Consider the following 18,001-nt stretch of genomic DNA (forward strand, 5'->3'; position numbering starts at 1 on the left):
TTGACTTTGTGCAGCAACTATTTCAAATAATGTCATTGAAGTTTTATTAAAGGGGACCTATATTGCTTTTTTTGATTTTACATTACATTTTAGACTGGGGCCAGCTGACCAATCAGAGCAGAGTGGGCTTCTCAAAAGGTGGGTTTTAAAGAAACCAAAACTAAAACAGACGTATAGCGTCCAAAATCGCATACTAAGTAGGTACTACATTTGAATTCGAACTTACTTCGCGACCGTTAAGAAAGTGCATTCTATATAGTATGAATATGAGTATGAATAAAATTCAAACATGCTACTTTCAGTATGTTGTTACTGTCACATGATATGGCCTACCAGCATCAGCTGTGTCACTTTACTGCCATTCATAAATCCTCTCCCATGGCCTCATGGGATAGTAAAGTGTCCATTGAGTGCGCACTTCAGAATCTTTGTAGTAGTAGGTCAACCGGGTCCATTTGGCATGCTGTTTTTCATAGTCTATATAGTAGGGAAGTATTCGATCTCGGATGCAGCAAGAGCGTTCAGGCAGAGGTAGAGAAAATAGGTTTTGCAATGAAAATGCTAAGAAAATGTTTTCTAACAGAACCCCTAAACAAAATTATGAACATGTAAATGAGCATAACAGGGGCCCTTTAATGCTAGACTATATTATATAAAAACTCTTTTCTAACTATATTTTCTTAGGCTGTTGTAAGATGTGATTCACAACAGAGTGATAAGCAATTTGTGTGTGTGTGTGTGTTTTTTTTTTTTTACGTATTAATCTTTGTTTCGTGAATTTCTCTCAGTGGAAGATTTCGCAACCTTTCACTACGTCCTGCTGACTCTGGTTCCACTTGACGTCTCTTTTCAAACTTTCTATTCTGTGAGCGCTTTCTAACCCATATCCCATCATGCAGTGCAGCCGCAGCACTGGGTCTATGTTCCTCTCTGATCTGTCACACTCTGTTTCTGTTGGTGGTGTAGTACAGCTAAGAACCCCAAACAAGCCTCTCTCATCAGGGAACATTAAACACACACACACTCACACACAGCAAGAGCTCTCTTCTAGGAAAAAGACTGGAATTTCAATCATAAACTATTACTATTATGAGACTATTATGCCGTAACTGATATTTATTCATTTATCTTTATTAATTTATTTAATAATTTTATATTATTAGTGCTGTCAATTGATTAAAAAAATAACTAATTAATCACACACTTTTTCTGAAATTAATCAGGATTAATCGCATCTAACATTTTAGTTTTTAAATATACTTTTATATTGAGATCATTTCACATTCAATCTTAAAATTGATGTAGAAACAACATGAATACAGTATATGTTTAATGGCTTTTTTATGACTGAAGAAGAGTATCACTGATATCAATACTACTGATGTCTCTATGAAATTGTTTTCCCCCCTAATATTAACCATTGAATATAGCCATTCAACATAACAGTATAATTAGAGCTATCAATTTATTCAATTGTTATTGATTGTCTTTATTAGACTTTAAACATTTTAGACTTTATTAGACTTTTAAAAATAACTTCTAATTTAAGTGAACTTCATCTTCACATAAACCCATTACAATAAATGTCATATTTACCTGTGCACTTCAGCAGGTAAGAAATACTGTATACAGAAATTGAATAAAGTTATCAAACACTAATTTTAAATTAAATATAGATGTATCCTTAAAGCTGCAAAAGTTATTAATTTCCTCTTTTTTTCTTTTATTCTTTGATTAACAGACATCACAGCAGCTGGTTTATTAAGTTATTTTGGCTGGTTTAAGATTTAAGAACATGACGCAGATCTGACACGCATCGTATTTTCTCACAACTCTTTACCTTTTCTGACTTACTTCACTGATGAGTTGAATCGGGTTTGTTAGATGAGGGAGACAGCTCTGGGCTGCTCCAGGACAGTTTTGAAAACCATTTCAGAGACATGTTCTTAAATGTGACTCATATATAACAAATACACATGCACAATTTTAATGCAGCTTTAATCACCTTTTTGGTAACTTCATGACTTAACTGATGACATAACTACGACATTGCATGCTCGTAGTTTCATTTGCACTTTAATATGAAATTATATGCAGCACGTGCCACAACATTTGTGCGTGCAGTTGAAGAGACCGTGCTACTGCACGTCTGAAAAGTTTCCCATTTGATGTGGTCATAAAAACGTTCTGCATCTGAATAAACGCAATTCTTGTCAAGAAAAAAGAGACCGAAGCGGCAGTTGTGAGTGGGGTGGCCAACCCTAGCTCCGCCCCTGCGTTAATGTTAGATGAGGGAGACAGCTCTGGGCTGCTCCAGGACAGTTTTGAAAACCATTTCAGAGACATGTTCTTAAATGTGACTCATATATAACAAATACACATGCACAATTTTAATGCAGCTTTAATCACCTTTTTGGTAACTTCATGACTTAACTGATGACATAACTACGACATTGCATGCTCGTAGTTTCATTTGCACTTTAATATGAAATTATATGCAGCACGTGCCACAACATTTGTGCGTGCAGTTGAAGAGACCGTGCTACTGCACGTCTGAAAAGTTTCCCATTTGATGTGGTCATAAAAACGTTCTGCATCTGAATAAACGCAATTCTTGTCAAGAAAAAAGAGACCGAAGCGGCAGTTGTGAGTGGGGTGGCCAACCCTAGCTCCGCCCCTGCGTTAATTGTGTTAAATATATATTTTTTTAAAGCACTAATTATTATTATTATTATTATTATGAAACTATTAAGTGAAGCATTAATTTACCTTTATTATTTAATTTGTGTAATTGTATAATAATAACATTAATAGTACTAGTAATAATCATAGTAAATTCACAATTTATATGAATTAACATTTAATATTTTTATTATTATTATAATTTGTATCATTATTACTACTGGTATTATTATAATTATTAACTGTAATGAAAAATAGTGTTTTTTATTTAATATAATACAATATAATATAATATTAATATGTGTGTGTGTGTGTGTGTGTATCATTAGAAATATATATATATTATTATTATCATACTATACTGTATACTATAAACTATAAACTAAAAATAATTATACTATAAATACTACATAATTATATGCATTTTTATGAATTCATAAATATGAATATTATTATTATTGCATCCAAATAGTTTTAAGCAATTTAATAATAATCCATTGTACAACAGTCTGAGGTAGACATATCCCTCACACAGAACACGTTTTTGTATTTCATTTTCAATATTTTTAAATTCCTGGTTTATATACACATGCATACTTGTGGATTAAGTTAAAAGTAATTAAACTTCAAAACAGCTCAAACCTCCTGCGCTCTGTTGTATTCCAGTGCACTTTCTTTGAATGCTAGAATGCATCCTGCGTGAGCACCTCTGGCTGCTCTTTGTAGTGGTTTTGTGAGGCTCACTGCCTGTAGTAGCAGTTGTAGGCCTGTGAAGAGGTAATTTTCCGAGGTGTGAAAAGTGTCTTTGACATAGTAAACAAGAACATTTATCTTTGGTTTATTAAAGAAACAGCACAACTCATGTGCAGAACCTAAACCTTATCTTCATTGTCACTGAAAATGTGCTGAATTCCTGCACTACGCTAATGGACCCTCAGCAAGTTCATTTAATCACAGCTGTCAACATCAAAAAATGACAACGAGTGCTGAGGGAGGTAAAACTGTGGAGTTCACAGGATCACACTGCACCCAGAGGGAGCCGGAGGATCCTCAGACACAGCACTGTTTGATTTGAGTCACTCTAGGCACTTTAATTGTGCCTGAGACATTAACATCAAAGTGCCTGTGACTGCGAGGAGCTCTAAAACCACAGACGTCTATGCACACAACACATGGACTTTTTCTCATGTTCCGCAACTGGTGCCGCCCCCAGCACATTCTCAACGGCTTGCTTCTGAAAATATTTCTCCTATTCATTCTCTCCATAGGGAATTCAAAAGCATTGCTCAATAAAGAGTTCTTGAACCAAACATGAACCAAACCAGTTAGCTCCAGGATAAATCACAACATTACAAAAAAAAAAAAAAGTATATGGAAAAGGTACAAAACTGTTTACCTATTTTATGAAAGACTTTCAAATATATATATATATATATATATATATATATATATATATATATATATATATATATATATATATAAAATACTATATATGTAAATATAATACTATACACACACATTTGAATAGAAAATTATTACAAGTATTACCAATGACAATCAAATGACATTGACAATCAAATAAGAAACTATTGTCAGTTTTGTATTTCATTTGGAAACCAAGGTCCTAGAGTCTGGATGAATGGTGGAGTAGCTCATAGCCCAAGTTGCTTGAAGTTCAGTGTTAAGTTTCCACAGTCTGTGATGATTTGGGGTGCAATGTCATCTGCTGGTATTGGTCCATTGTGTTTTTTGAAAACCAACGTCACCGCACCCGTTTACCAAGAAATTTTGGAGCACTTCATGCTTCCTTCTGCTGACCAGCTTTTCGAAGATGCTGATTTCATTTTCCAGCAGGATTTGGCACCTGTGCACACTGCCAAAAGCACGTTAAATGACCATGGTGTTGGTGTGCTTGACTGGCCAGCAAACTCACCAGACCTGAACCTCACAGAGAATCTATGGGGTATTGTCAAGAGGAAAATGAGAAACAAGAGACCAGAAAATGCAGATGAGCTGAAGGCCACTGTCAAAGAAACCTGGGCTTCCATACCACCTCAGCAGTGCCACAAACTGATCACCTCCATGCCACGCCGAATTGAGGTAGTAATTAAAGCAAAAGGAGCCCCAAAAGGATCGCTTATGAGAATAAATATATGACAAAAATGTATCATGTAATATAAACATTACTTAATTAAGACGTATTGCCAATTACAATCAAATCAGAAGTCATGATCCAGTGCAAAAATATGGATTTACGGTCACTGATTATGAGTACAAAAACAATTTATTGGAAGTTTATTGCAATGTATTCAGATATATGTTGTTATCAGTGTTGATATAGGTGAAAGTATTAAAAATCATTTTCATGAAATGATATGAAATAAAATATATGGATATTAGATGAAAATTAGAAGAAAAGTTGTCTTTGCAACTGACTAAAACAAAATAAGTTTAAGTATAAAAAATACTAAAACTAGAATAAAAGTAAATTAAAGCTAAATAGAAATATAACAACTTCTGAAAATGGCAATTAACTAAAAATAACTTTAAGTACTAAAATGACTAAAATTAAAATAAAAATATATTATAGATGAATAGAAATATTTTTAAAAAAATTACAAAAGCACTTAATGACTAACATTAAATGAAAACTGAAAACATAAAGATAAAAGCAAATTAATCTCTAATATACAGTATAAATAATACTGAAATAACACTGATTCAAATTCACAAGCTGTTTGAAAGTGTATGGATCAATTACATAATTTGCAATGTTTCATGAGGGGCACACATGAGCAGCTGAATACCGACACACAGTTCTGGAGGTCAGCGTGATCAAACACTGCAAGCTGGGAACATGTAAACACACAACCACATGTGCACTAACATTCACAGAAGTTTTCAGGACAAGTATAATTGGGCTGCTGCACTCAGATAAATTGGTTATTTAGTCATCAGTGGGAAGAGGCAGGCGGCATGCTGCTGACAGCCACCTAGGATCTACCCTTCACATCTTTGCCCAAGTGATATGCTTCTCTGTTCCTTACTCAACTTTGCATAGTGATTCCTTCAGTTCGCAAATGCAAATGAGAAACACACTAGAAAACATCCTATAGTTAAAAGGAATGGAAAATAAGGTTCACTCTTAAAATACATGACATAAACATGAAAAAAAATATTTGGTTTTATTTATTAATTCATTTATTCATTCATTCTTGCTGGATGAAGAACAGTTCAAAATCTCCTGCAAGCCAAGAGGATCAACGTTCTAAAGGTCCATGCCTGTTACAAACTGTCATGTGAAAAGTAACAGAATATAAGTCATTTCACACTTCTAAAAACCCTCATAAAAAGAAAGTCACTGAAGAAAAAGTCCAATGTTCATAATATATACAATTTTTATATTTTTGAGATTTTTGAGTCTCTTATGCTCACCCAGGTTGCATTTATTTGATTAAAAATGCAGTAAAAACAATAATATAGTAAAATATTATTTCAATTTAAAATAACTGTGCTCTATTTGAATATATCATAAAATGTAATTATTCCTGTCATAGCAAAGCTGAATTTTTAGCATCGCTACTCCAGAGTCACATGATCTTTCAGAAATCATTCTAATATGCAGATTTGCTGCTCAAGACACATTTTATTGTTATCAATGTTGAAAGCATGCTGTTTAATATTTTTCTGGAAACCATGAAAGAAAAAAATTCAGGATGAATAAAAATAACAGAATTTATTTGAAATAGAAATATTTTGAAACATTTTCTGTGCTTTTACTGTCAATTTTGATCAATTTAATGTGGGTAAAAATATTAATTTGTCTCTCAAAAAAGTCTTACTGATGCCAAACGTTTAAAAAGTAGTGTAAAAAATATACAAATATAAAATATAATGTAATGTAATATAATAATAGTATTTCACCAGAATACACAACAATTTTTTAATGCCTCTCAATGGAGAAAGACACCTTTTGAGCTCCAAATATTGAATCTACAAGCAACAGCTGAATGGGCCACCTTTGACCTTTGAATTAAATTATTTGGCCTCAACACCAAAAGATATGTCTGGCAGAAATTCAATACATCTCACCATCCAAATAACAGCATCAGGAGGAAACTGGTCAGAGAGGCTACCAAGAGGCCTTCAGCAACTCTGAAGCAGCTGCAGGAATTCATGACAAAGAGTGGTCATTGTGTCCATGTGACAACAATATCACAAATTCTCCACAAATGTGGCTTGTATGGGAGGGTTGTAAGAAAAAAGCCACTCCTCAAGAAAGACCACATGCAGTCAGACTGAGCTTTGTCAAAACACACCTTGAAGATTCTGAGGCAGATGAGACTCAATGAATAAAAATAACAGAATTTATTTGAAATAGAAATATTTTGAAACATTTTCTGTGCTTTTACTGTCAATTTTGATCAATTTAATGTGGGTAAAAATATTAATTTGTCTCTCAAAAAAGTCTTACTGATGCCAAACGTTTAAAAAGTAGTGTAAAAAATATACAAATATAAAATATAATGTAATGTAATATAATAATAGTATTTCACCAGAATACACAACAATTTTTTAATGCCTCTCAATGGAGAAAGACACCTTTTGAGCTCCAAATATTGAATCTACAAGCAACAGCTGAATGGGCCACCTTTGACCTTTGAATTAAATTATTTGGCCTCAACACCAAAAGATATGTCTGGCAGAAATTCAATACATCTCACCATCCAAATAACAGCATTCCTACAGTAAAGCATGGAGGTGGGGATATCCTGTTATGGGGTGTTTCTCTGCAGCAGGGATTGGAGCACAAGTCAGTATAAGGAAAAATGGATGGTGCAAAAGGCAGTCAATTTCTTGAGGATAATCTGCTGCCCTCTGCCAGAAAGTTGTCAATGGGAAGAAGGTTTACCTTCCAACATGACAATGACCCAAAGCACACAGCAAAACTGAGCACACAGTGGTTGAAGGAGAAAAATATGAATGTCCTTGCATGCTCTAGTCAGAGCCCAGACTTAAACCCCACTGAAAATCTGTGGAATGACTTCAAGACTGCAATCCACAAACAAACACATTTTTATTTTATCTATTATTTATTTATTTTCTGACATGTTGGTGTTATATCTTTCACTTGGATGTTATAAGTTGCACTGAGTAAATAAAGCTGGATAAAACAAAAACTGTGCCCGTCTTCATTTCAGGCTGCAAAGCAACACAACATGATTATTTTAAAGGAGGGGAGGGGGTAATTCTTTTCTATACCCATTGTATCTCCAGCAGTTCACAAAAAAGAAACAAAATGCCTCTGGAGATCAATAGTTCTCCAAGACTGGAAAAAGAAAATGGGTGCTTGTCCTTGAGTCTTTTACAGTATGCATGTGTGCATTACAGTGCCTGAATATATGTATCTTAGTGTCTAATTATTCAAGCATCCAGCACAGCTGCTTACACTAATGCACCACACACAATCTCAAGAGTCTGTCTTTGTGTATAAAGATGTCTCTCGAGACATAATTAGTTTTCTCATTCATCCATAGAGGTTAAATCACGACCATATGGACTGCAGTTATACATCCCGTCGCTCACACGTCAACACCTGGCGTTCTGTAAATATACCGCACATACACTGTCATTATGAAATAAACCTCTCCAAATGAAAAACGTCATTAAAAAAAATTCCAGATGATGATAGACCACCCTCTGATTTGCACCAGCAAAGGACAGGACAGTGATTGGCTGAACGAAGAGATTGGAGCAAATCTTCACATATCACATCAATATCAAGCTGTCCTTCTTCCACACACTCACCTTGATAACAGGGTGTGTATTGAGTTTGAAGTGTGGCAGCATAAATGCCTGTAATCGTTCTCAAACATGTCAATCTCAAAAATGCATAATTTCCAACCTGTCAATGTCTTTCAGCAGTTTCTCTTGTATATGCAATCAAGTCTCAGGAAGATCCATTATTTTGCTCTGAACATGCAACAATGGGCATGCAGTTACAAATAAATAGTGGTCATATTTCCATGACCTCAAACACAGGATGTGGAAAACATGAACGTCTTTTAAGATGTTGTTCATTAGGCATCATCCCATGACATGTTCAACTATCAGTGCCATTTTCACATCCAGACATGTCTAGACGTATTAAAAGCCAATAGAGACATTGTGTTTGAAATTCAGTACACTAAATCATTTCGCTGAAGTGATGCCAATTTAACCCTCATGTTGTGTTACCGTCATTTTGAACCGGAGAGAATTTTATTTTTCCTGAAAATGTTAGTTAATGTTATTGCATTGGACTAAAACCTACTGACGGTAACACTTTACAATAAACTTCCTTAGTTAACTTTAGTCAGCTAGATTAGTTAACATGAACAAACAATGAAAAATTCTTCTAAAACAATCAATCAGAGTGAAAGTTAATTTCGACATGTACTAACATTTTGGTAAGACTTTACTTTAAGGACCAATTCTCACTATTAACTAGTTGCTTATTAGCATGCATATTACTAGCATATTGGCTGTTTATTAGTACTTATAAAGCACATATTAATGCCTTATTCTGCATGACCATATTTTAGATCCCTTAATCCTACCCCATACCTAAACTTAACAACCACATTACGAACTATTAATAAGCAGCAAATTAGGGGTTTACTGAGGCAAAAATCATAGTTGATAAATAGTGAAAAGTGAGAATTGGTCCTTAAACTAAAGTGTAACCTAACTAAATCACAACTTGCATCTGTTAATATTATTTAATGAATCTAAGCTAACATGAACTAACAATGAATAGGTGTTTTTCTGTTAACTAACATTAACAACGATCCATAAATAGATTTGCTCACACAGGGTATAACAACTTCCCCCTTTTCTGTTTTATTATTTTTTATTTAATTTTAATTTCATTTATTTATTTTTGTAAATTTTTTATGATTTTTTTACTATTTTGGGGATTTTTTCTCACCGTGTTACACTTGCATTCAGTACTTTTATCAGCTAGTTTTCTTGAAATTAGCACAGGCTTTGTATTTCGTTTTGGACATGATTGACTGTAGGCCTCATCTGAGCCTCAGTTTTTAAGTGAACATTGCCAAAATGATCCACAAATGTTTTGTTTTTTTGCTTTTCACTCAAAAACTGAGATGCATAAACTCAGATTAATGGGGCCTTTGATCAATCAATACCCAAAAGAAATACAAAATCTATGCTAACTGAAAGAAAACAAGTTGCCAAAAATATTGAATCTGAGATGTGGTCATAATATAGCATAATAAGAGATTTACAAGCAATTTTTAAAAGGCCGGTCATTTTTGACCGAGAACACCAGATTAGGTAAATTATTTTTTTAGCACAGCACAGGGGTTAAAACATTCCAAACTTCTCCAAGTGCAACTGTCATCAACAACGCTTTAATCAGCTATTTAATAAATATTCAGCAGCGTCAGATAAAACTAAATCATGATGGCCTGTCCTCAAAGTTGCTGTCCATGTGTGCTGCTCTAGACAGATTTTCAACTCTAGACTGTCAGGAATCCTCTGTCTGGTCTGCAAAACTAAACTTAAAGAAAAATTAAATGAAAACTTTCGTAGATATCAGAACTCTGGGCTGTGTGCATGTTCTGAACATATAAAAGCTGTTGGTTCACAGGGAGTCAAGTTTGAGTATGACCGAAGTCACGTTCTGATCCCAATGCTTCTAACTCATCCCATACCTTTCTGTTTATAGCTATGTCAATTAAAGCCAAAAAAGCCTAGAAATAAAAGTAAACAGACCACTGACAGTCAACATTATAAAGAAGTCTTCTGTGAATAAAATATTAAGTGAAGCTTTTTGATGTTAAAATACCATCTCATATCCCAGCTTAATATGCAGTCATTGCAGTGACAACTATAAGTAAGACATTTAAAGGCTGAGCCCTCCAAAACGATGTAAAAATTCGTCCATCTATTTTTGAGCACCCATACCAGCCCAACATGGCACATTGGAACAACCAATAGCATGAGATTGGGGCGGGATTATCTCACCAACGTCCGACCTATGGAAAACATAGATCTTACATTACATTTGCAATTATGTTTGGTGACAGTGGTGCAAAAAAATTAATTAATCAATTATATATGTATTAGTTCTAATGTATGCTTCATTATTCTCAGTAACAATCATTGCATTGGAATATTTAACAAGCCACAAATTTGGATCTAGTTTATTTTGAGTAAACTAGTTTGAAAGTTGTATTTCTTCCAATTGAGATTGAAGGCAAGAAGTATCCTCTGCACAAGCAAATTTTGGCAAAATTGTGTCCTCTCATAGCTTATATACTACAGAGAGCAAAAAAGAAGCACAGTTTTTAACAGCTACTATCTAAAATGCTAAACAAAATGAGTATGATCATCTCCACTTTTAACGGAAGTGAAAGGCTCTTCTAGCAGGATCTGACTGCATCATTAAAGCTGATGAAAGCCATTGATAGAGCTCTCATACTGTATTTAATATTAAAAGCCCAATTTTCTTGAATGCTACATCCATTATGACATTTATCAGGATTATCATTCTCCTATAGCATGTTTTCAACAGTGTGTGGCCCTATCATTCTCTGAAATGAATGAAAGTAGGAAACCGTTGGAAGAAACAGCACATTGTTTATTTCTGTCATGCATTGTACAGAACCATGGACAGCGTCACTACTATTATGCAAATAAATTAGGTTGATCAGCACCACAGACAGAGACCATTCTGCTAAACCACAATCAAGTTACATTTAAATTTCTGCCTTTAGCAGACACTTATAAAGTGGAATATAAATGAGGAAAACTATAAATAAATGATTCATCCTTAGGAGACAGTAACATGGGGAAGTACAGTACAAATTACACTTAGACATATATCCTGTATAAGACACCCTGACGCTGAGTTCTATTTTAATTTTATATATAATGTATGTATGTATATATAAACAAGTGCTCACATGAGCTGTTTTATTATGAACGTTATGAAAGGCAAACGCTCCATCTGAACCATGGGACCCACTGAACAAGCTGTGCAAATAAATGTGGCATAAAAACAAGAAAAAAAAGAAATAAAAAATGACTTGTTAAAAAACTTGCTATAACAATAATCTCAAAGGGAATGGAACCACAATTAATGAAATACAATCCAACAGTCACTTCAGATGAACAGAACAGTAGACAAAGCTTGACTTAATTTAGTAAATTATTAAGAAACCAAGTGTTAAAATTAAAATGTCCTGTGGTCAGTTTCAAAGGCATCATTCAGATGCAAATACATGCAATATATATATATATATATATATATATATATATATATAAAGTGGTAACTCTTCATCAGCCATGCATCCCAGCAGGCTTGAAACCTGTGAGGCCACTAATGACTGCCAAAACAATACTGATTGATAACTCAACGTTTCGCCAGCACTAACCTCTTAAAGCTTCTGAGAAGGAAGCAGGTTAGTCAGGATTGTTTCTTTTCTTTTTTTCCTTTTTTGGGAAAGTGGGTTGGAATTGAGGAGATTTCAGGAACAGATGTTGAAGCTGCTGACTGCTTGAGAAATGAAAGGAGCTACGTTATTAGAAAGTGCTTACAGATGATAATGTCAAACCCCTGATCGATGACTCCATTTAAAGAAATAACGAAATCTCAAAAAAGCTCATATCATAGATCTCTGTGAGCAAAAGGTTTTCTTAGGAATCAGTCTGTAGATCTGTAGTCTAAGTCTAATATATTCTACTTGCACAATTGGTGGCTGACTAAATACTTTTTTGCCCCACTGTGTATATATATATATATATATATATATATTTACATATTTCAAAATATGTAAAGTGGGTCCTTTCAGAAAAAAAAGTATAATAGTTATTTTTAAAATAACAAATAAAAGCCTCCAGTTTACAGTTGCATCACTTTTTTTCTATATAATCACAGACACCAATGCAAAACTGTGTAAATGATGGTGTCATGATCATAAAACCTGGACAATTGGAGCACCAAGATGAACTTAAAGTCCCCATGAAATCAAAATTACATTTTTTTGGGTGTTATTATCATTATGTTAGTCTCAAGGTTATCTATAAGGCAGTGTGCTCCAAAACAGTGACAAAATTCGCATTTAGAAGATATAAGCATTCAAAGATTTTAGTTTGTCACTTCCGCCAAAATTGCTCAACGATTTTTTTTTTACGTCACATCGTACTTCATCTTCTCATCAAATCTTCTGACCAATAAAACGCTCTCTAGAAGCTGAAGCGCCCGCCCCCTACACTATAAATTGACGCTGAAGCTGCGGCTGAGACCGGTCACTTGTTCACAGTGTAGTATTTCTTGTACAGTGAATGGCTCGTAGTGCACAATGTAGGCGATAGAGAACGATTCAGACAGTGTAAATATGCTTTCAATTGGGGCAAATGAGGTGCTGGTTTCACGTTGTGTCACGCGAACCGTGGCAGCGCACACAGTCTGATCCGGACTTTGGCTCCGGTCCAGAGACCCGATCACACGGAGTGGATCATATGCGCGAGTCGGCATATATTAAACACTTTTACAACTACACAGCCTCAGCATGATTATGACCACTATTTTGTTTTACGAGTTTCATATTGAACCTAGGGGGTAATCTATTAGACTGTGGCTGTCAAATGCGGCTGTACCGAGCTCAACAGCTCTGACCCATGCAGATATAAACAAAACGCTATTGGCTAATTTAAAAAGGGGGCGGGGCTGCTCGATATGTCCCGCCCTGTCTTCCTGTTTCAGTTGAAATTATGTCACCACATAGAATAACCCTGTGTGTTTCAAGGCAATTCAAGGGACTTTTAAGGGGTCACATAATGCTACATGCACTTTTACAAGTTGTTTGAACTGAAATGTGTGTTGGCAGTGTGTGTACACAACCACCCTAAAATGATAAAAATCCACCCAGCGGATTTTTGTTAATCTACTAAAATCTTTACCCCTTTCTCAAATCGAGCCGATCTCAGATGCCTGTCTGTGTGATGTCACACAGACAGGCCCCTCCCACGATAGTTTGATTGACAGTAGCATTTCAGCACAGACTGGACTGGCGTCTTACCTTAGACCCGCCCTGAGTGACTGTCATCAGTCCACCATTGTTTCACCGCCGGAGCAGATGTAGACAAGAATGACTCCTAAGCGATTAAGGTTTTCTGTTGTCGGATTTTTTTCGGAGCGGCTCGGAAGAGAGGGGCGGGGTCAGCAGAGCTCATTAACATTTAAAGGAAAATGCTACAAAACTGTGTGCTCTGAAAAGAGCTGTTTTTGACAGGGTAAAAAAAATGTTTTTTACACTGCCATTGAGAAATTTTAACCAAACTATGTTACAGACTTTTCATTAATTTAAGACCCTAAAGAATCATATCAACTTGTGAAAAAATAGGCATCCTATGACCCCTTTAAACAATTACCCAGGCGGGACAAATCACCTGACTGAATATTATCAAACCACTATGGATATTTTTGGAAAGAAGAGTCAGAAGCAGATTTCTTGTTCAACATCTCTAAAGCAGTCGGCAGATATTCTGATAGATGTCTGTTTAAATGCTGTATGAATCTATTGTAAAAAGGTTGGAAGATGTATTAAAGGCTATGTTGGTAAAACACCTTATATTTCCCAGGTGTTCACATTATTGTGTCCAACATTAAAAATTATAAATTAAAATTAATTATTATTTTATAAATCAAATGTAAATAAAATAAAATAAATATAAAATAAATAAAAATAATAGCATCAGTTTGGTTAAAAATATAAAATGTATCACTTTTGTTTATAAGTGAGTGTGAACTGGGCATATTTAGCACTCTAAAACAGGACTGAAGTGTGTGAGGTAAAGCAGATGTATTCTTCTCACTCTTTTCGCTCTTGGACTCAATGTTTAAAAAATATACACGTTCTCAGTGCAAGAGAACCTGTAGAACGACAGAGAGGTTGAGCAACTGAGCTTTTGATTGTATCCGATTTGGTGTGACATCAAAGGTGCTTTATTAGAGTTCTTGTAGCACCTTTTCACAGAAAATTAAGTCAAAGAATGAAAGTCGAGCTAGAAAGAGATACTTTTGTTCTCAGTCTGGAATAAAAAGATTTAAATCAGAAGAAAAGAATATGCCTTATCTAAAATATTGGATGACAGGTCTATACAAAAACACTATCTGAACAAAATCACAGATGCCTGTCAGAATTTTCATGAAACTCTTTCTCTGTTCTTCCATTGAGCATCTACACAACAAAGCAAAAGTAATCAATGAACGAAACAAGTGAAGATATCTGGGCTGTTTTCATTTTCCAGTCCAATTCTGTGTAAGGGGGTTTCTGATGTTAAAAATAATGAAAAAAGTTGCTTTATTCAAACTCTGTCTGAAAGAGACCAGATGTGGTCAAAGACATGACCACATTGGTGTATCTTCTGTATACTGCTTTGAACCACAGGAGTTTTCTCTGTTATATTTCTTTTAAGAATCAACTTTGTCTCAAATGTAGGTCCCTGTGATTTCACAATGCAGAAAAAATGGATGAAATCATGGAATTTAATTATTAAAATGGATTTTACTGCATAATATAACATAACATAGAATGTCATGGAATTTAGACAATTTTGGATTAATAAATGTAAAGTGTGACTGTACAATTAATCAAGTTCACTTTTGATAAAAACTGTTGTTGAATACAAACAGAAACTCGAAAGTCTTTGACAATCCACCAAATAAAAGTTTGTTTTAACTTGGAAAAAAAAGACAGAAATATATTACCATTGTACATTAAAATCAAACATTATTATTATTGTTATTTAAGAATTATCATTCAATCAAGATAATTTTATCCATGCAGTCTAAATTTGTGTTGTGAGAAATGCAATGTTTTGTTTTCAATACAATTGTTTTAAATCATAAAACACACAATCCAGAAATAATAATAATAATAATAATAATAAAGGTTTAGAAAATATAACAATTTCATAGGGCCTTATTATTCTCAAAATTGTAATAATTAAAAAAAAATAAATTATTTAGCTTTTTTCGTGATTCAAATGTATTTATACCATTTGCAGTAATACTGAAACATTAAAACAGAAATCCTTGAATTTGGTGGGGGGAAAATAAAAATGAATTTGTTGAAAAAATAAAACTGGATTCCATAGAGCCCTATGTTAGGAAAGACAAATGAGACAATGGTGACACACAATAAGAGCACAAATCTTGATAATAGTTGATAATAGCAGTTATCTGAGAACAAATCTAAGAACACTCTGAGACACTGTTGAGGTCCTTTCTGAAACTGTAGAGAAGATATGTATTGTTACCATACAATACAATACAAGAAGCGAAGAGGTTCTGTGCTCCCACTGGCTCTTCACTGCCCTGTTTATTGACCATCAACCTGACAGATCAGCGCTCAGTCCCTGAAGCCCTGCTCTATGTGTGTGTTCGTGAGAGAGAGCAAGGACACACATAAATACACATGCAAAACACTGTTCACATTAGCTACTCTTCCCATGAGAGAATCATAACAAGGTGCTTCCGCCTCTGCCTTCCACTGCCACAGGTCAGAGGTCAGGACATCAGTATTCTAAATATATTACACCGTTAAAGGTCAAGTGTGTAATTTATGTGCCACTGACGTCACCAAAAAGAAAACATTTCAACCAGGTTTCCTGAACACTCCACCTGTGTGTCAAGCAAGATATTCAAGGAAAGATTATTCTATCTATTGCTTACTTAGCTGTCATGTGATTTTGGAAGACTTGGAATATAACACGGACTACTTTATTTTTATGGGTCTTTTTAACCGTTTTTGGAGCTTGTTAGCCTCAGTACTCATTCACTTTTATGTAGCCTGAAAATTCTTCAAAATTTCAACAGAGAAAAGAAAGTAACAGATTTGGAAGAACACGATGTGTAAATAATGACAGCATTTTAATTATTTGGGTGAACTATTCCTGTAACTCATTTGAACAGAATTGTTTACCTTACAGTCATGACACATCTCCCTAAAGACATTCAGATCCTCCAGACGACTCTAACTCATACACTGACTGTAATGTGATTTATATGCTCATTGGGCTCTACACTGACGCCACACTAAACCCAAAGGAGTCTTTCAGATGACTGGACACTGAATCAGATGATTCTCAGAACTGCAGCACCATCAGATCACTTCAGCTTGTGGAACATGAATGACCAATTATCCTTAAAAAAACAACTTTTCTGGAAAGGCACAGGTCTTTAAAAGCTTTAACATTCAGAAAAATCTAAATCGTGACTCTAAAACACAGTGGGCTGCATTTTAAGGCATCATAGGTTTGCTCCACTAAAGCCGTTCTAAATAGCATTATGATTTTTTAAGTCACTTTCTTTTCTTTTAGCCAAATTCTAATGCAGTGTCAAGTGAAATTCCGTAATTATTTGCAACAAGCTCAATGGGAGAAAAAAAAGCATCCAAAATCATTCTAATATGCTGATTTCTGAATTAGTATTAATCCTACAAACAGTGCTTCTTTATATTTTTGTGAAAACCGTGATGCCTTTTTAATTCAATTTAATATTGACTATTTTGGCCTACATTTGGCCTTATGCTTTAGTAGACAGTAAAGCAGATCATTAAAAAAAACTAAATATTGTAATTCAAAAACTGAAAACAATGTAAATGTTCAAATTTAGAGTACATTTGCACATTTAGCAGACGCCATTATCTAAAGCAACTTACAAAGGTGGAACAAAAGCACTTTATCAAACATTTAGACAATTAACATTGCGTTTACACCTAGACAATTAAATGTCTGTGTTTTAAGTGGGAAAAAAATAATTCCATCCAGAATCACTGCTTAAAGACCACCTGAATACTTCACCAACACTATGTGCTTTCAAAGGGGCTGTGAGTGATGTTTTATAGAGTAGCACGGAGACAAGGTCCCTACAAACCTGACAGATATCACTGAAATAGCTGTCCTGAGAAATCCCACCTGTCTGCGACAGCCCTAGGCTCTGTAAACAGCAAACAAAGAATATGACCACAGGATGCTCTTGTTTAGCCAATCAGGAGTCTCTGAGGTGTTCACTTCCTGTCACTCATTATAAGCCTTCAGGTTTGGTGACAAGCCTGAGGAAGGCGGGTATTGGTTATTGTGAGACGGCTAGAACATCAGTTACAGTACCTTTAAGGAAATAAAATACAAAGGCTGAATGTCCCTGAGGTGCAAGATTATACAACTCTCCCTCCAGCATAACACCTGATGGGTCTACAAGCCCTTCAGCAGATTTTATTAATATTAGTGAAGAAAATGTGTGTGG

Source organism: Sinocyclocheilus grahami, unplaced genomic scaffold (assembly GCF_001515645.1).
Source record: "Sinocyclocheilus grahami isolate Dianchi unplaced genomic scaffold, SAMN03320097.WGS_v1.1 scaffold77.1, whole genome shotgun sequence".
Lineage (NCBI taxonomy): Eukaryota > Metazoa > Chordata > Actinopteri > Cypriniformes > Cyprinidae > Sinocyclocheilus > Sinocyclocheilus grahami.